Consider the following 21,989-nt stretch of genomic DNA (forward strand, 5'->3'; position numbering starts at 1 on the left):
TTTGATTTAACATTCGAATTACTGCTAAGTTAACGTAAGATGCACCGTTGGTTCCGACCTTTCTATATGACTTTACATTATCAGACAGTGACAGGTGCTCGCTTAAATCGATATAACATGCATTTGCAATAATTTTTCTTCAGTTCATTTTAATTTCACCTGATCTGGTTTTATGGTTAAAGAGACTACATATCTGCATCTTGAAAACAAGAAAACGAGTGAAATCGATTTAGCATATACATTAATTTAAAGAGTGAGGGATGGCAGCCATTTTTAGACTATTTCAATCTCCTTTATAAAGGAGAGCTCCATATAAAATATACAAAAATGATCAAATTTTAAAACTAAAATGTATGATTTTTTTCTTTGTAAAATGATAGTTGACAGCTAAAGATACCTTATTTAAAAAAAATAAGTTAAATCTGGTGGTTACTTTGGGATTAATTTGTTGACCCACCAGCCTCCTTAATATGACGTATAAGCGAAACGTCTGTAGCTGTTAAATAACAGATGGCACTTCTTTTTAAGGCTTTTCGAAAAAAAATGTTATATATGACAAATACGACAAATAAAACTGTTTTGAGGAAAAAATGACATTTTTTTATCGACAATTAGGTTGATGTTCTTTTAGTAATAGATTGCGAATGAAATAAAAAAAAAATCAAACTAGAAACTGTAGGCATATCCGGGATATCTTTACATCTGAACTATCAACAACCTTAAAAGCGAAGATGATGTGGGCAAACAGTTTGTAGGAATAGATAAAAAAAATTCCATTTTGTGAACATAAAATGAAACTATAGGTACATTTCAAGTCCAATATACACAATGGCATCAAGCAAAAATACAGGGAATTGAATTGAATAAATGACGGAAAACAATTCCAATCATTGAGATCTTTTATCGTCAGCGGAAGGTATTCTTGTTTTTCACAGGTTTCTTTCTCACGTTTGTCCTTTTTATTTATTTTCTTCTGTTAATAACATATTCCTTAAAGGTAATTTCTTGAAGGATAAAGAATTTGAATGTGCACATATGAATCATTTTATTATGAATTATTTTGTCAGAAAATTTTTCCAATATTTTCACTCATTACTTGTAACTTGTTTTCTATAAAAAAAATAAATGTAGTTAAAATGGACAGCATTTCAATTCTTTATCACTAGCTAAATGTTTTTTGTAGTGACTGTGTAAGGCGTTTTCTTGCTACTTCTTTCAAAATATCGAGAACAATATAATTCAGATCATTCAAATAAAAATGCTTGAATTATCGTTGAATAAATGTTATCATTTCATGTATACACTGAATTGTAAAAGTTAAATTCTCCTGTCGACACAGTTAAACATTTTTTTTACCTACCATTCCTATGCATGTATACAGATGTATGCACCACGCATATATTATAAGAGTAGTTTCAAGAAATAGCTTGAGTAGATAATGTGAATATTTTGAGAAGAAATATATTAAATATAAATCTTATAAAAAACATCTATGTGGTTTTTTAGAGACTAGGTATTCCAACAAAATATTCTAAACTCCCTTAGTACTAATTGCATTCCGTCATTGGCAGACTTCGTATGAAGCAGAATTTATGCTAAATCTGATGCCTACTAAGAAGAAAACATTTGTTGTGGCCTTCAATTCGACGATTAGATTATCGACCACATGCTGTTTTTACGGGATTTACTTCTAAGTCTCGCTAAGTAAAATCTGGAAGAAATAAGTAATATGCCCCAACTGTACCAGTGCCTAATTTCTTTTTAGTCAAATACATGTAGTCAATAGTACCAGATTTAGCATTTTGGGTCATTATCTGTTCTTGTAGATTATGTATGCTTTGATGCACCAAAAAATAAAATGACGTTGATGTAAAATAAATTTAACTGTTGAGATTCTGTAGAATGATGGTGGTTTTAAAAATAAATGCATGACCATATATATATCTATATCATACTTCAAATCATTATTACAAACAAAATGGACTTTTTGTTGAGACAATGTCAAGGTGTTCCATGATTAAAATAGAGTACACATACCCTGATTCTCTTCATTAAGGGTCTACTGAATATTTGTGTCACACTTTTAATAATACATCCAGAGAACCTGAAACTGAAACTATTGTTCTTTTCTTGCAAAGTCACTGAAATGATGAAAAAATGATTGCACGAAGCATTTGTGACTAACGTGTCAAATTTCTCGGTGGCCTTGAAACTTATCTGATCATAAACAAGTCCATGTAAAGCGAAGAAGAATTATCACCATCACATGATCACATGATACCGCTCCTTTATACAGATGTTATATTCTCATTTTTTTTGATAAAGTTACCGTTTATTCAAAAGGTGCATATAATTTTCTGGACTAATAAATCATGTTTGTACTTAATAAAAGCAAATTTTTAAAGAGGTCTCGTAAAAAAGGCGAATAAACAGAACGTGATAGACTTTTTCACAATTAATTTGCAATCAAAATAAGATATATCAATTAAAGTGTTTAGTTTAAAAATAATCCACGGTTTTACACTCTATTTGCTTGTTGTCAAGTTAAGTTTCATTAAGTAAGGAACCTCTATACACTTTTTTTATCAAATGCAACAGTTTAAAACTCCCCCCAAAAAAAACTAAACTAAAAAATAAAACTACAAAAGTTATGTTTGAACAATTTTCGGTAATTTATGAATTTTATTTTAATATTTCCGCATGTTCGGTATCTTTCAAACCAAAATCCCAAATCAAATAAATTGTAATGTTACAATAGTAATAAAACATGATTCAAAACGTTATCTACAAATCTTTTTATATCACATTCCATGTCTCCTAGGTCATAATTTTTAACTTTGTTTTTCAGAAACAAGGTATTATTAGACGCAGAATATTACAAGGATTTATGATACTGCTGAACAAATGTCGACAGCGGCTAGGATTTGTGCAGTTATTTTATTCATTTTTATAGCATTCTTCATAATATTTTATTTCATTTATTTAAAATTATATAGATTATGCCCTTGCTCCAGTGTCATTTTCTTCATGTTTTTATTACCTTGAATGGGAAAGAACAATGACGTCACAGTATGACATCATAGTGCAGTTGATTTTCAAAGTTGTGTGTACTAAGTATGTATAAGAAAATTCGCTCGAACCTTCTCTGTGTAAAAATTACACAAATTATGCATGTCCATTAGCTCATTTGCATACAAAAGCCTCTACCTAGCCTTAACGTACTTGCGCGTGTTTGCTCTGATCCTGTTTTGTATCGTTTAATGGACTTAAATTCATTATCTCAATATCCTTCTTGAAAGATTTTTTTTTTTCAAAATGGGGTTTTGCTTGTTAAACATAGTATGGTTAACAATATTGTAGACTGCAACTTTTACAAGCTGGAATGCGTAGGAGGTATCAAAGATTTGTATTTCCAAGATATGGATAGATATTTTTACTTTTTTCTCTCTGCATCACAACGTCATATATTTTATTTAAATGTAATTAGTATTGTTTGTTGTACAAAATGATTGATTGTTCTTTATAATTTGGCATTTAGCTCTACGAAGGTTGTCGGGCAAAGTTTTCAGTATGAACATTTGAATAAGACTACCAACACCCGATAATTATTTTCTTCACAAATAAGAGAATTTAACTGATAATCAACGTTCTCCATGTTTGCTTATTTACGCTTGTTGAAATCATGGTCAATGGGATGATATTTACATGTACTAGAATAAGGGTAAAATATACTTTTTAGAATAGTGCATTTCTTTACCAATCATGGAGTCAAATTCATGCCTTAACACAAAGATATGTTTTAGAGTATTCAGTGGCAAGTTAATAGATACTATAAGGTCAATTTTTCTTTTCCAACAAAGCCTCGAGGCATCAGTCGCTCGTTACGGAATTATCATCATCTATGTATGTGGTAAATGTGTCTATAGTTTTAGTTAATGCTGCAGGTTTATGCGCGTATCATTTTTGTTGATCTTGAATAGTGATCGCTATCTCCACACGTTTCTTTAATGTTGATTACACAACAGTGTTTCTCTGACCAACTTCTCCATCAGTACCAACATTCGGCTTGGGGTAAAAAAGTCATGGATTGTAGTCTGTATTATAACAGTTCAGAAAGTTTGAGAACAAAACACTCTCTTTTGCATACATCTCTCCTCTGCATTGTCATTTTTTGGATTTGTGAACCAAGAATGAAACAAGAAACAAAAGAAACCTATGCACTCAAAAGCTGACGACCTTTAAATGTCACAATGAAAATGATCCAGAAATGCTTTACTATGTAATGTATTTACGGCATTTAAACTAAGGTAGACTGTTTGACTTATTTGCCTATCCCAAACGGACAAACCTAGAAAGAGGTGTTGACAGCTTTAATATCAAACAGAAACATATCCACTCCGCTCAGCTTTTTACCCAAACCAAAACATCCCGTGTTTTTCTTCACACGAAACTGATTGCACGAACAGTCAGTCGAGTCATTGTTCTGAAAGTCTCAGGTGACATAGCAATGAATGTAACTTTAAGCTGTACCCGCCTCGTTTATAGCCTTAGGAAAATTAAATTTTGATCATTGTTTGGGAGCATTGTTGCATTTATAAACACTCATTACACCTGAATGCATTTTTCTGTTTACGAGTAGTACATATTAAATATCGATATCTTACATTGTCCTTTTTATTTGCTTTTCATTTTGTGTTTTCTTTCGATGAAAACTACCTTTACCAATTTCCAAAAATACCATCCTTTCACAAGATGAACTTTATCTTCTTGACTCATTTCTCTCAATAACGAGGTCACATGATTTAGTAAAATGTATACATTTTTTGTACAAACAGATTCATTATTCCTCAAAATTTGGCGTTTAGTTAAAAAAAAAAGGTTGTTGGGCGGAGTTTTTAGTGTAAACTTTTGATTGAGTTCTAATCCAAGGATTTTTTAATTCTACAACAAAAGAATTCGCCTGATATTTAACGTTCTACATGATTAAATAACATTTGTGCGAATAATGACCAATATGATTATATTTGTCAGAACAGAATAAGGATACAACTTATTGCCGTTTTTAAATAATGCATTTCTTAATGAGTCAAAAGCATGCCTCAATACAAAAATATATTTCTTGAGTATTCAGTAGGAGTCGTTAGATAAAATTAGCTCAATGTTTCTTTTCCAACACAGAAGAAACAGATGCAGCAGTCTCTCAGGACGAAATCAACATCTATTTATGTGGTTAATATATCTATAGTTATAGTTATTGCTGCAAGTTTATGTGCGTATCTTTATTTTTGCTCTTGAATATTTTTTGTTATTTCCATATCTTTCATTGATGTTGATTACACAACAGTGCTTTTCTCTACCTAACTTCTCCAAAAAAAATATACAGTTTTCAATTAAGAACCCTCTCTACACTGCACACTAAAGAGTTCTGATTCTAAGGTATTTTTCTGCAGTTAGAGTGATCCGCCCTTTGATCTTAATTCTAAAAAAAATGCAATTTACAATATATTACTAAATTTATAATCAAACAAATTATTCTTAATATTTAAAAGGTCAAAATGAATTAACTGAACGCCTTATTAATATGTATATTCTCTACTGATGTAATTAACAATGATTCCTATTCACTAATACTGTGTTGTCTTTACTCTTTTTTTTACCTGAGGGTAAATGCCACGCAGCATACATTCAAAATTAAATAAATAACCTCAATAACTAATCCTTTATGCAATATATTTTTCTCAATGTCCAAAAAATAATTTCCACTTGTATAGAGAGGGTCCTTAAACCACCGGGAAAGAAATTCTGTGTTTTTTTTTCTCACACGACACAGATTGCACAGACAGTCAGCCGAGTATTTATTCTGAACGTCTAAAGTGACATAGCAATGAGTATAACTTTAAGCTGTACCCGCCTGGTAAATAGTCTTAGGGAATATTAAATATGATCATTGATATACAAAAATTGATGTATGCCTAAACTCTTTGAACAACTAAATTCATTAACAAGGTAGCTCTAGTACAGGAATAATTTTACATTGACCTTTTTTATTCACGTTTTATCTTATTGAATATAGATTTGTATGTATTCAATCTAATGTATATAAAATTATTAATTGAATTAAAATTTGCTTTGTTAATGCTGTGTGGAAATATCTTCAGTCTGAATATTGGATTGAGAATACCAGCAACTGAAATTTTCTTCTCAAAAACAAAAGGATTTTATTGATATTGAAAGTTCTATATAATTGCTGAATTACGCTAAATGATTAATCACTGTATTATTATTGGCCCAAACAAGGTTGATAAACTTTGTACTATAAAAAGCAGTAAATTGTTATACAAATCAAAATCATCACCTAACACATAAATATGTTCTAAGTATTCAATAGGAAGTCGATATATAAAATAATGCCAGTGTCTTTTCTCGAACAAGGACACTCGGTATTTGCTGCAGTCTCTTGATACGAAATCACCATTGTGCGCAAAAATGCCTTTATGTAAAGTTATTGCAACAGGTCAAAGTGCGTACGGAAGGACAGGGAGTATCTTTATTTTTCTAATTAATGTTGATTACACATCAATGCTTTTCTCTTACCAGCATTTATATTAACATAATGATCAATGCAGAGAATATAAAATTTAAGTCACCGGACAAGAAAGTCCCTCTTTTTCATACGACATATATTGAACAAACATTCAGCTGAGTCATTGTTCTGAACGTCTCAATTGAGTTAGCAAAGAGAATAACTTTAACCCGTACCCGCCACGTATATAGCCCCAGGGGATATTAGATTTCATTTTCACACACAAACACTGTTGTATGCAGAGACCTTGTCGCATCCGTTACACCTAAATGCATTTATCTGTTAACTGTTAGGTTATGGATGCTTTAATCCACCGAATCAAAATGATTTTGATGTAAAAAAAAAATTAAATGTTTGGATTCTGTAAGTTGATGGTTGTTTAAAAAATAACATTCATGACCATATATCTATGTTATACTTCAAATCATTATTACAAACAAAATAAACATCCAGGTGTTTTATAATTAAAATACAGTACAGATATCCTGATTCTCTTTATACAGGGTCTACCGAATATTTGTGTCACACTTTTGATAATACATCTAGAGAACTGAACCATTGTTCCCTTCTTGCAAAGTCACTTTAATGATGAGAAAATGATTGCACGAAGCATTTGCGACTAGCGTGTTAAAGAGCTAAGTACGGTAGTTTATGTTTAGCGGCCCTGTCTATAATCAAAATACAAACGAAACTCATTCTGTTTGATATATTCATAGATATAAAGCTTGGGAACCGTAGTTTATTTTTTTATAAATACATTGGCAGATTTGGTCATTGTAAGTAAGAAATGTATTATCCAAACCGAACATAGATCCAGAAATTCCGTGAAAATACGAAAAATATCAACATGAAATGTTAAATTTTTATGTGGCCGCATGGATTGACCAAAATCAAAATATTAAAGTGAGAAATTAATGATAAAATGTCACATGAAAAAACTAGTTTTTATTTTGGTCGAGGACTGCGGCCCATGTGAAATCTTTAAAAACGTTGCTTTTGTCGTCTGCTTCTCGTCAGGAAAGAGGGAAATGGGGCAAAGAAAATGTGTACTGTATAAGCTTTGCTACTCACCAGTACTTTATTTTGGAGTAAATCTAAACAGTACAGGTATGTATAATTTTCCAATACATCTGATATGAAAAGATTGATTTAATTACGGTCATGCAGGGAAGTATTGAGGTACACATATTAATTTTAGATCTCGCGTCCCGGTTAACCTGACATTCCTCTGCTACTATTTCTTACTATCGCACTTGATCACCTCATATTTTGTTAATGCGCGTTTGCACGTCTTATTCTTAGTTTTCAAATGCACATTTTAAAGTTTTTTTTTAATTTACCTCTTGTTAGAATGCATGTTATATTTGAAAGAGAACGAATGCAGACAGGACTGTGGCATGGACCCACCACTGCTTGAAAAAACACCTTTACAAAACTTTACTTTCGAAGTAAATTTCATTAAAGGTGCTCCAGAAAGCAAGGTCATCTTTGTATTAACTTTACAAAAAGTAAAGGTGAAAAGGTAACCTTTACTTACATGAAAAGATAATTAAATATAACCTTTCACCTTTAATGCCATATTAAAGTTCATTAAATACACATATTTTATAAAAGTCTTATTTAAATGCTGACTATTGTTTAATACACTTATACTTTGGATTTTCACAGGTAGTTTAAAGAATCTAATCTAGTCAGTACCCAGAATTTTAAGACAAATGTCAAAGATATTTTTTTTAATTATCTTGTATCCATTTCCAGTTGAAATGAGCATTAGAAATGGTCATCTACAGAATCAAACACTCGACTCATCATTATCTGACAGACTACACCTCAAATAATACAACAACTATGCTGTAAGCCAGGTTAGCTTAGTTGGAGCAGCTGGCGTTTATTTTGATACATATTTAACTTACATTACATTGAATGTGAAACAATAAAGCACTGGAATGCATTTGTAAAATATTTTACTTGTAATAAATTATACCCCTATCACAGACATTAAAAACCGCCCAAGCAAAAACCATAGATGGTTAACTATGGAAAACCTGTGTCCGTCGCTATGTAAATAATGTCTCAAGGGAGAATGCCGGACGTGCATTCAGTGCAATAGTTAAAAATGCGCGAACACCCTATAATATTTGCATGTATGAAAAAATCCAAATTAAAATACATTTCAACAGTTTTGTTATTTCCATTACCAGTATATTTATACAAATATGACATATATATTATATACATGTATAAAGCAAGAAAAAAAAATGTGTGTGTATTGAAGAGCACTGGCTTAGAATGATTTGAACACCTTACTGAATACTCATTTCTCATTGGCCTTCCTTTGGCCACGCCCACATATACAACCAAAACCATTAATATACATTCCTCTCATACAATGTGTTCCCGCTCTACTACGAAACACGGTAAAAAAAAATATTATCTGCACCAGGATTGCCTACAACTCTCTGGATTGGATGGCATAGATTTTTTATATGTACATTGATATTAATAATATATTAATTAATAATATAACAATGGGAAAAATTGGCATATTGATAATTTTCATTTTCCAAACAAAAATGACCTAAAGTATTCTGTATTTTGGCTCATCATCATATGATGAGTCAGATATACAGCACAAAAAATCTCCAGTTATGATCTTGAATATAAACATTATATTGAGCTATCTTTGACTTTTGTTTTCCTTTAAACATTCAGATACATGTGAGACAAAATTAAAAAAAAATACTGATGACAAGTATAAATTTCACATTTCTGCTTATGAAATGGAGGTCCCATTTCACTTTAAAATATAATACCGGTACAATATTATTTACGTTATTCTTTATGGTGCATGTACATATATAAAATAAACTTTGCAGTTTGAATTGAATTCAAAAGTAAAAAAAATTACATAAAAGGCTATTTTATTTGCGCTTATATACAGGTGAATAAAATCTTCAACTTGTAATGCAAAATGATGCATTTTACATATTCACAAACACAAAAAATGATGAAAAATCTATTAGAATATATATGTGAGGATGCATTTTGCAAAATGCATGAGATCATGTATGAGTCCAGCTTCACCCAATGAGCCTGTCTGTGCCTGACTTAGTTTAGATTATGTTTTTATGTCTGTGGTATATGTGTATGTGTCCAGCTTCACACACTTTCATGTATGTGCTCGACTTCACACACCTTGGAAAATATGTAATAGGTTGTGGTAGATGCTTGTGTGTTTGCATATGTGTCCAGCTTCACACATTTTCATGTATGTGCTCGACTTCACACGCCTTGGAAAATATGTAATAGGTTGTGGCAGATGCATCTGTATTTGTGTATGTTGTCCAGCTTCACACATTTTCATGTATGTGCTCGACTTCAAACACCTTGGAAAATATGTAATAGGTTATGGTAGATGCATGTTTGCATGTATCCAGCTATACGCATTTTCATGTGTGTGCTCGATTTACGTCAACAGTGTAAAATATGTAAACATGGTGGTGTAAAACATTTACAAGTGTATGATGCACACAGAGAAAAAAAAGTTCTGCGTGTTTTGTTCTGCAAGAGTGATCGTATAAATAAACTACAATTATGTACTGTTGAGAATTTGACAATCATAATAAGTAACATATATTCATTTTACATAACTGTACTGAAAATTACACATCCAGTTTAAATTACTGTACTGAAAATTAAATTTGTGCAAAAACTCACTGGCTGAATAACATTCAAAATCATGAATGCTTGCATGTTCATCTATAAATCTCCAAGATATTTCTTAGTTTACATATTCTTGATCAAATCATCGATAACAGTGTATATTCTTGATCAGGACATCCATCCGAGCGGTCTTACAACATATTTCATAATATCAGTTTGCATGAATAAATTAATTTATCCTTGTTTCTCATATCTTGAAAATAGATGCCGAAATTCTAGTCTACAGTTTACTTAACAGCACATCACAAATAGAAACATTCAGGAAAAAAAATTCACAAAAAATAAAATCCAAGTAAAACAATTGCATGTACATTCAAATCCAAGAAATATTAGGTAATATTCCAAGTAAGTGAGTAACTTTATATATCTCTAACAGTTCTATCTACTAAGTCTTCTACATTTCCATCTTCCTATCTTATTCTAAAGTTCTGTCGCACTATATATATACTCAAGATCCGCTCCTGACAATCAGGAGCACATTACAAGATCCTTAAGATCAGGAGTCAATACACAGGTCATTACGATCAGCAGGGGGTATAGATAAGAGGGGCGATTAATATACAGATAAAATTTATGTCATAAGTGTAGATGATCATGTGTGAACAATTAAGTAATGAAGAGTGATTTACAGATAAGATATTCTAAATCGTTACAAGTTTACATATTCTTGATCATATCATTAATGAGTATATATTCTTGATCATGGCATCTGTATTGGATTCCCGTCTCTGACATCTTGTCTTGTTCACCAATTAGTTCAACAGTCATCTAGGTACTCAGGTGTTGTACAAGTCCTAATAATAATAATTTTCAAAATTATAAAGAAAAACAAAACAATTTTTAAAGAGGTTTTCATTACAGGGTTTGACATTAAGCTTTTGGAATACTAGACCAGTCGGGCTACTCTGGCACATTTTTACTAGCCCTTACCCTTTAACCACTAGCCCTGACCAAACTTGAGAAAACATAATTAAAGTACAAAAAAGTGATTATTGTTTTTTTCTGTGCAGATGATGAGAATCCACATTGAAATAACAACATTTTCCCGCACACGTCACATTGAAACTCGGTCATATTCATGTGGCTTGTCGTGTTTAGTCCTAGTTTACTCAATTTGTATGTACAATATTACTCGATGCCATTAAAAATGTTCAGAGAATTTTAGAGAAGTTTAGCAAGAATAATTTTATTATTATAGTTTCATTGTTATTTACATGATTACAAATGTCGTAAACGTGAATCTTTTGACAAAGACAATCGTAACTACTAAGCCATTTACGTAAACCATAAATAGCTCATTGTTTCTCTCTAGGAAAATGGCCGAGTAGTTACGAATGTCCAATACATACATGTATGAACTGATAGCACTTCAGTCATGCTGTTTGTAACATATGTGGTTTTCTTTGTACTCTGCGGTTAGAAACGTTTTATTTTTTCAAAGGCAATAAATAATTTATTTAAAAATATATATTAAGTTCTTTTATTTTCTTACACGACCAGTCGGTCTAGTACACAGACATATTACCCGACCGGACCTATCTTTTACTAGACTCAGTCGGTCGGACGTGCCTTAATGTCAAACCCTGCATTACTTCTATTGAAATTAAAGCACAAGCTTTTGAAGACATACTTAAGTAACTTAAAACATGTATGACTAAACATAATGGAAATTTAGACAATGCGACTCAATGTCAAACATGATAGTGACACATCTGTAATATCCATGAAACTTACTGAGATACTTAAAATGTTTGTGGCATGCTTTCACTAAGCTAAGCAATATATAAACATTTCTTGATTACACATTGAAGTCCAAGGATTAAAAAAAATAAGTTTGTTTCCTGTAACATTCCCAAAATATCAAGGGTCGGTAGGTTGGAATTTTTTTTTTTTTTTGCTTTTGAATGGGGAAACATCCCCAGACCGAAAATACCAGGTGTTATATTTACAGTGGACACCCAACATTACATCCTAAATGGCTGCCTAGCGGCAGAAAATGAACTTCAGAAAGTTGTAGGGGGAAACTGTTACAATAATGATTACTCTTTACATTTAAGGTAAATGTAAACTAGGTTGACATATTTTCTGTCTCAAATTAAGCTACAAGCTATTTTTTTTTAATTTAATTAATGGAATCAGCTGATTGATTAAACAAAGTTTTGCCATTTGTCAGGAAAAAAAAATCCACCCAGGGATAATTTGAATGGGTCGGTCGGGTTACAGGAAACAAACATAATTTATTTTTAGGCCCAATCCTCACCTGACTTGCCCATTCATATGGATTGGTTCTATGTTGATAATCCCTTTCAACAATCTTCATCACAACATCTGAATGTCACCCATCTTCAAAATTAAATCTGCCGCTCACCTCAAATGTATATAGACTCCCTGTACAAATGCACGGAAAATAAAATTTTGAATTAAAAATGAATTATCTCTTTATCATACCCGGCCTCTTTTAAAAACGTGAGAAAATAATTTAAATACTTTTCTTTAGATAAAATCATGTAGTGAGTATCCAGCAATGGTGAAAAAAAAGTTATCTCTAGAATTTTACATTTATATTGAATGAAAAATGCAGTGTTCCCTCTACTTAAAAAAACTCAAAAGACATTACCTAAAATGGAAATAAGATACAACTGTGACTGGTGTCTCAGGCACAACCAATAAACACAAGACCTTTCCATCCTTAGCAGCATGCATTAGCTCCACATTCCTTGCTTGTACAAAAAATATACAATGAAAATTTTTTAAAAATGAGAGCGAAGAGTGTTACATGTACTTGGGGGAACAGAGGAAGGAATTTTGAAGTCAGATTAACTATATTTTTGCCAGTGTTGGGACGGATAAATTTCCATAATAAAATGAAACGAATTATTCGTAACAAATAAGACACATGTATTACAGTGCAGTCACCATCACACATTATGTATAAACATTTCTTGATTACACGTTGAAGTCCAATCCTCACCTGACTTGCCCAATCATATGGATTGGTTCTATGTTGATAATCCCTTTCAACAATCTTCATCACAACATCTGAAAGTCATCCATCTTCACAATCAAATCTGTCGCTCACCTCAAATGTATATAGACTCCCTCTACAAATGCATGGAAAATAAAATTTTGAATAAAAAATGAATTATCTCTTCACCAAACCCGGCCTCTTTAAAAAATGTGAGAAAATAATTTAAATACTTTTCTAAATAGATAAAATCATGTAGCGAGTATCCAGCAATGGTGAAAAAAAATTATCTCTAGAATTTTACATTTATATTGAATGAAAAATGCAGTGTTCCCTCTACTTAAAAAAACTCAAAATACAATATGTACCTAAAATGGAAATAAGGTACAACTGTGACTGGTGTCTCAGGCACAACCAATAAACACAAGACCTTTCCATCCTTAGCAGCATGCATTAGCTCCACATTCCTTGTTTCTACCAAAAAAAAAAAAAAAAAAAAAACAATGAATTTTTTTTTAAAAATGAGTGCGAAGAGTGTTACATGTACTTAGGGGAACAGAGGAAGGAATTTTGAAGTCAGATTAATTATATTTCTGCCAGTGTTGGGACGGATAAATTTCCAAAAAAAAATGAAACGAATTATTCGCAACAAATAAGACACATGTATTACCTTGCAGTCACCGTCGCACATAACTGACAACATCCCAAATCCCTTTCTTTGTTGTTTACTTGGCGGAATTTTCTTTGCCTTTTAAACTGGTTCCCATACATTGCCGTGAATCAGTCCTACGTTTATTGGTTTTGTTTACAAGCTTCAGTATCAATAAAATCTCCCGCACATTTACAGTCTGTATTGTAAGCTACTAAAACATACTTTACACACAATTTTCAGCTCAGTATTATGTTATCCTCTTCATTCAAGTAATATGTAAACTCTTCTCGAATGTAAAACGAACGATGTACTCTGATAAGTTACCCAAATATGGCACTGTGTATTCGGTTGAACAGCCAATCATTTCAAATCAAGTGGAGCGGGTCTGCATCGCTATTTTGACGAAGGTTGCAACCTGTTGTAATTTTTTTGAAACCTCATCTAGATTTAAGGAGATTCTTGTCTTGACAACTGCTCGAACCCCCGGATTGGCAGGCACTGCAGGTTTGTTTACGATTTCCAGCCGTTTTCACTTTCAGCATAGATCATGATCAGTACATCGTGCATGTAGTGAAACAATGAAAGTCAGGCAAAACTACGCTGTATATGTTATTTACTGCCAGAATGTTAGATTAGTATTTTGATAATTTGGGGATTAAATCTTTATGGGTTTCAGTTTATTCTGTAAAGGTGTATGTCTCTGGAATATTAAACAAGACATGTATGGAAGGGAATTACCGCCAAAAGTCTATGTATCTTGCTTTTATTCTTATTCTGCCTACTTCTTTATGCTTTGTTATTATTGTAATTATATGTCACTTTATTGTTTTCATATTCGTCTTTATTACATTTCACTTTGACTTTTATCCTTCTTCATTTTGTCCTTACTTCTATGTTGCTTTATTCTTTTAAATTCATTTTACTTTCTTTTAAATTGATACAGTTTCTTAAATGATTATCTCTATTACGAACGTGAATTCAATCACACAAAGAATGAAGCATATTCAATGAAGACGAATACAGTTGTCAAAATTTAGTGCCGCATTATAACGCTAGGTGGCAGGGGTGTTCGCTACGAGTGTTGGTAAAACTAGGTAAGCAAACCCGGGTCGGGGTTATTCGAGTTTTTTTCAATTTTCTGCCTTAATACTTTATAAATCGAACTTCTAAGGACCGGATATCCGATCACCCGATCCAATGATGGAAACTCCGCATTTATTTTCTCTGGGCACACAGGAATAGCGGCCTCTTTTTTCAGACATAACTTTATATACATTACTGAATATGTTCATTGAAAGGCCGACCCACTTTTTGTAAGGGTAAGGGTCAAATAAGGTTAATGTAGTATAGTAGGGAGAAAATTTAAATTTGATACTATAGAGGAAGTTGAATCTAACCCCAAACCCACCCCGCCCCGAAAGCATTTTAAGTGAAAGTTGGGGGGGCCTTCAAAAAAAAACTTGACAGAAAAAAAAAGAAAAAGAAATGTCCACTGTCCAAACACGAAAATCCTATTTCGTGGGGGGGGGGGGGGGGGGGTGCGAACTTCAGTGTCAATTTCTTTTCAAAACACCACCGCTATACCTATACTGCATCGTGTCGATGGAAAGTGGGGGGGGGGGCTAAACCTACGCAGCAATGTTCAATGTCTATACTAAGTCTATCTTTGGAAAAAAAAAAGTGGGGGCTAAGCCCCCCTTCCCCTCCCCGGTTCTGACGCCTATGTATTTTCAAGTTTGGACTATTTCCTTGTTTTTTATTTATTTTTTATTTATTTATTTATTTTTTTTTTTTTGCTTTTCAAATTGTTTTCAGCCGGGTAGCTTGAATTTTCAAAAACGATTCTACGTCACTGTTCTCTCGACTGAAAAATATAACTCTATTAAAGTTAATTATTTGTTGGGATATTTGAATTCCAGTTTAATTGACATAAAAATGTTAAACATTTTTATACTAGTTACCCCTTATAAATTGAGTTGTTTTTCCGGACCTTCCACTGAACTGAACTTTATTTCAAGACAGATAGTAACTGCTCATGCGTGTGATTCTAGGGACGGGGCTTTGCAAAGGAGTGAGGAGTTTTTATGAGTAGGCGAAGTCGGAACCAGGCTACACCCCAGGCATACTAGAAACTCCCCAGTCTTTTTTCTGCTATAATATTTTATATTGATTAGCACTTTTCAATTAAGAAAAGCAATATCTCTAGTATGCACCGTATTTTACATCAGCCAGAAGAGTAAAAAAAAAAATCTTAAAACGTGAAAATTCTATTCGGTGGTGTTCAATACCAAATTTTACTCATATGCCACTAAGTACATGATTTTAATATATTTAATATATAAATTGACTATTAGTACTGCAACAAAAAATGTAAGGGATGGGGGCAACAAGCCTTTCGCTGAACTTTTCCAGTAGTAGAAAGTCTGTTACGTTTAGGGAAATGTTTCGTGGCCACCCTCCCCTCTACCGGTGAAACTTACCCCATAGCAGGTCGTACAGACGGTAGTCAGTATATTTATTGAGACTTGTGATGATGATTGTACATTGTATAACGTCCCTTTAAATTCGAGAATTTTTAACTCAAATGGAGAAGCCACCTCTTGCCGGTGGAGAGCTGCAAATTTGTCCTATATACTCGGCACTTATAGCCATTGAGTAGTGAGGGATCTTTTATCGTGCCAGCACCTACTGCGATACGGGACCTCGGATAATACGGTTAAGATCTCATCAGAAGGACCCAACTGCACGTCCCATAGTGGTATTGATTGACTCCTTACTACTGTGTTTCGTGACTCTAGAGCAGACGCTGTAACCACAGTGCCACGCAGGCGACTGCACCAGGGGGGTGGGGGTGGGGGGGGGGGGGGAGAAGGAAGTCATTATCCATTTGTACTCGTGAAGATTATCTATGTTTAACTGAATGGTTAAAATGATTTAATGATTAACCACTATTAAAATGATATCATTTAAACATTTATTCATATAGGACGGATAAGTTTTCTTCAAAAACTGAAAACGTTAGTATGCAAACATTATTTTACGATTAAAAAAACTATTCGGGGGAGGGGTTGCTATGAAGGGGGAAGAATTATTTTATACAGCGAGATTTTCCCACGGAAGACTAGCTATATATTGAAACTTCCCTGGGGGGAGTCCCACTGTATAATCTTCCGAAGGAAGCACCACTATGTAGTCAGTCTTCCAGAGGATATCTTACCATCTTCCGAAGGAATGGCATTTTCGGGTACATACCTGAACTTATAACAAACATAATTTGAAAATTTTAGTTCGATTGATAAAGTATTAAGGCGGAAAATTAAAAAAAAAAAACCTCGAATAACCCCGGCCCGGGTTTGCTTACCTAGTTTTACCAACACTCGTAGCGAATACCCCTGCCACCTAGCGTTATAATGCAGCACTAAATTTTGACAACTGTATTCGTCTTCATTGAATATACTTCATTCTTTGTGTGACTGAATTCACGTTCGTAATAGAGATAATCATTTAAGAAACTGTATCAATTTAAAAGAAAGTAAAATGAATTTACAAGAATAAAGCAACATAGAAGTAAGGGCAAAATGAAGAAGGATAAAAGTCAAAGTGAAATGTAATAAAGACGAATATGAAAACAATAAAGTGACATATAATTACAATAATAACAAAGCATAAAGAAGTAGGCAGAATAAGAATAAAAGCAAGATACATAAACTTTTGGCGGTAATTCCCTTCCATAGACATGTAGTGGGATTAAAATGAGTAGTTAAAACAGAGCCGGGCCGGGAATTTGATACTGAAACCGGGTTTTTGCTAATTACTGAGAATATACACAATCAGTTGTCATAAAACTTAATTACAGATGTATTTATGCCTTGGCTGAGAGTTTCAACTCCGAAATTGACAAATAAGTTTATTTTATTTATAACATTTTGTATTTTAATTGTGTCCATTTTGTTAAAATACAGGTTGAGTGAAATCAGTATGCAGATTGTTGAAGGGAAAACATCAAGACGGGGCAAGGAAGACGACAAAACATGACTGAGGATCCCAAAGTTCTTTGGTACAAGCACATTTTTAAAAAATCAAATAATAAGTATCGTGAAATGTTACTTGAACAAACATTTACATTATTTTATTTATTTAGTGCTTGACTTGCTCGGGAGTCATTATTGTCAAATGTATTCGTATAAAATGTTCAATTTCTTTTGTATAGGCTCAAGCTACTCAGCCTACCATGAGAAAATTAAAGGCTCTGCCATGAAGAAGAGGTGGGTTCTCAAGTTTCATATTATAGATGGCAAGTATTGTTTAGATTTAATTTTAAAGTATTCTTGATAAAAAAAGGGTGTTTGGCAGTTCATAGCTATTAACTGTGATTGCATTGTGTATGAATGTTCAAAATCAATTCATTCTTTGGTGACTGTGTGCTTCAAACACATAATTTTTAATAAAAATATTGACTATATATTTGTCCAGGTGTATAAAATGTTAATCACTGTATGAATTCTTTTTCAGAATGATTGTCATCTTCAATTTGAGGGACTCTCACCTAAATCATTTTACTGTTCCATATCAGGAAAAAGTTCATGAGCAGAAATATGCTGTTTGGGAAAAAGGTACATATATCCTAACCCATAACTTGAGTATGATTCTGTACACATGTACAGCCAAGCTAAATATGTAGCACTATTGTGTTCTTTTTGTAAACTGACTACTGAGTTGTCAGGAAAACCTATCATTTCTTTATGTTTCAGGGATTTATTCTTTGATTGTGATAAGTACCCTTAAAAAGTACATAATTCTCAAATTGTAATTTTAGTCATTAGGCTTTTTGTGATAAGGGATACATGACCTAACCCATTGATTCTTCGTATAATATGTCAATATTAGTCAATATTATGTCAATAATAAGAGGTCCACTCATCTTATTAAATTAATACAATTTTTATTTTTGCGGTTAATGGTCATGTATGAACTTTTTATTTATTAATTAGGTTGTGTATTGTTTTTAGTTTTATTAATCATGGTATTGTGAATTCTGATATCACATGCCTTTGAAAATATTCATACTTAATGCATAGCACTGAAAATATACTTGTAGATTTTTTTTTCTTTTAGGAAAAGCATTAGAAGAATGCCTGCATGGGAAGAAAAGTTTTGGACTCTGAAAAGGGAGATGTGACAAATACATTTTGACAGTTATTGATTTCCACTGAAACCAATATTCACAAGAAAGAGGAACATAGTAGTTTTATGTTGATTCACAACTTTAAATTCAAGAATGTACAGTTGGTTTCATTATAAAACATGTCACGTACGAAAAACATTATCGTGAAATGTACTCTGTCTTCAATACTTATTTATGTGTATGTGATTTGCAGGATAGGATGTGGGCAACATATACTGTCAAGAATCTTGATGTTTTTGATCTTATATTTGTAAAAAAAAAATAGTAATAAACAAAGTTAAAGTCAACTTTTTGTTACTTTGTATATATTAATTATGATGTCCAGACTTCCGCAGTATCGACTTGGAAGAAAAAACTTATTTATAAATTGCATAAGGCTTTATTCACTAGAATGGAAAACAGAAATTATTAACTTTTGTGGTAATTAAAGATGGTATTTAATTAAATTTAAGATCTGTAATTATCATATTTAATATATCCTAAATATGGTGTTTAATGGTTGTAAATATTAATTTTACTTTTTTGTAAAGTCAAGACAATGTGGGACATTACATCATATTTAAGTGCATGTAAAGTAAATGTAAAGGTTACCTTTTCCAACTTTGACTTTTTTCAGAAAAGCCAATTAAAGGCATTGTAAATAATAAATTTACATTATCTTTACTTGTTTTGTAAAGCCGAATTTTCATGCAGTGCACTTCTCTTTTTTTCCATTTCTTTTAAACCAGGGCTTTAAATATTTTTATTCCTATTCGGGAAACATGTTTTCTGCTATAGGTAACATTTTATCAATAAAGGGTTATATTATTAATTACATGTAACACATATTTAAAACACGAATAGGAATAAAGCGTGTCGATCCCTGAAGTAACAAACAGAAAAAAAAGAGGGGGAGGAGATCCATGCCTCAAAGTGCCTGTAGTTCGTTAGATACAGATTCAAGGGGGAAAAAAATAAGTAAAATTCACTTACTGATGTTACTATAACTCGGCACTTCTTGCGGTGTTCAGTTATGTGAATTTCCGCTTAATACACATTTATACAATATTTGCAGAATTTGAAATTTAAGATTTCATAACTGTTCATATTTTCACTATTGTTACATGTTTTAATAAATATAATAAATTCTTCCTTGGTTAAGGTATTCAATGTATAACGACCATATTTTGTACCTAATAAATGAATGGTCCGATATTTTTAATCATGGTAGCATTTTGAAGATGTTATCAAATTAAAATGCTCCACCAAAGGAATTTACAAAATTTTGATTATTGTCCAATTAATTTCACCTTGAATTTTACATTGAAGTCTATGGGCAGCGCATGTTTTTCTAAGATATTGTAAAAAGTAATTTGAATTTCAAACAAAACTCTTGGTGAAAATATACATAACCTCCTTCTTTATCAAACTATAAAATGAAATAAATTATTGACCACAGAAATTTTGAGGCATCAATTTTTTTCTTCTTTTCATCAAGGGCAGATAACTCTTCAAAAACTTTTTATGTGAAAAATGACCGTCTTCTTACATGTTATCAGTCTTGTGAATTTGGTTTATTTCACTTTTATCGTTATCTAGCTATCTGATTTTCACTACTTTAAAATTATTTAAAATCGTTCAAAATCCCTTCGTTATACATTGAATACCTTAAACTGCATTACATCAGTATATTACCTGGGTGTTTTTGCACACTTTTACTATCAATTTCTATGGACGTAATTCTTTCCTTTCAGTTTCACACTACAATGTGTTTCGCGAGAAAAAAAAAGTAATTGAGTATTGTTTTTGATTTGTTCTAGATTTAGTCTAACCTTGTTCTAGTAAAATTAGGTAATGTACATATTTATCAAGAGATTTGTTTTACTTCTTGCAGGATGCCTGGCCAAGGTCCAAAGCAGTATCCATGTGTTCTATGTAATAAACGCACTAACGCAAAAGAAAGAAGGACAGTAAACAAACGTATAAGTAGAACCCTGAATAGATGTTTCTTGATAGATAGGACGGATGGGAAAGTCATCTGCAACAAGTGCAATCATAAATGCTCATCTATGCAGAAGTCAGCTACCTGTTCCACAGGAGTAAATATACAAGTTCCTTCTTCAGCTGCAGTGTCAATGCCTAGCAGCCCAGTCAGCAAAAGAAGAGCAACAAACATTCAAAGTCCACCATCAGTTACTCTACCAATTAACAGCACCGTCAAGAGTCATGCCTATTGCGTTCTATGCAAGAAACTAGGGCCAAAGTTAATAGTGGTATCAGAGGAGGCTAGGTTTAAAGTCTTTTTGTCGCATAACGTATTAATACCAAGTGGAGCCCGGTGTTGTCCTTCACATTTCACAAAAGGAACACTCACGCACGAATCATTAGAGATCATACCAAATACAAAAGATCACTCGTTTGTAAACAGATCAACTATCATGGAACTCCTACAACAACTAAGAGACGAAGCTAATGTTAAGGGGAGAAAACGCCTAGACTTTGATGACCCAGAGGCACTGAATGATGATGAGATTAAATACTGTTCGTTATTTCCATATCCTTATATGACTAACAAACACTGACAGGTCTTAGTAAAATGGACTTTGACGACATTTTAATGTATGCCAGATCAACGGATATCAGACCATCTAAATCCAGAAGCATCAGAACATGTATTGCTATACTTCTTACCAAACTGAAGACCTCTTTGGATAATAACATGCTTGATGTGATGTTTAATATGTCTAAACCACAGGTATTTTACAACTGCTTTGTAAAGTTAAAATGTGCAACAGTGAACAAAATATTTGAAAAATCTTTTGATCTATGTGTAAAATTAAAATTATATGTAAGAAAACAGTTTTTTCTGTGCATATTACCACAGAATTGATCATACTAAGGT

General features: G+C 32.4%; 1 long non-coding RNA gene across 1 annotated transcript; it reads right to left on the reverse strand.

Annotated features, from left to right (window-relative positions):
- Window positions 1-8,389: 8,389 nt before the first annotated feature.
- Window positions 8,390-13,745, reverse strand: LOC134241176 (uncharacterized). Its single transcript, XR_009986605.1, has 4 exons — window positions 13,640-13,745; window positions 12,924-13,407; window positions 12,567-12,694; window positions 8,390-11,100 (listed from the first exon to the last, which is right to left on the reverse strand). It is a non-coding gene; the product is annotated as an uncharacterized LOC134241176 (long non-coding RNA).
- Between the last annotated feature and the right edge of the window lie 8,244 nt (window positions 13,746-21,989).

This window comes from Saccostrea cucullata, unplaced genomic scaffold, assembly GCF_032062105.1.
Source record: "Saccostrea cucullata isolate Sc308-1 unplaced genomic scaffold, CSIRO_AGI_Scuc_v1 ctg7476, whole genome shotgun sequence".
NCBI lineage: Eukaryota > Metazoa > Mollusca > Bivalvia > Ostreida > Ostreidae > Saccostrea > Saccostrea cuccullata.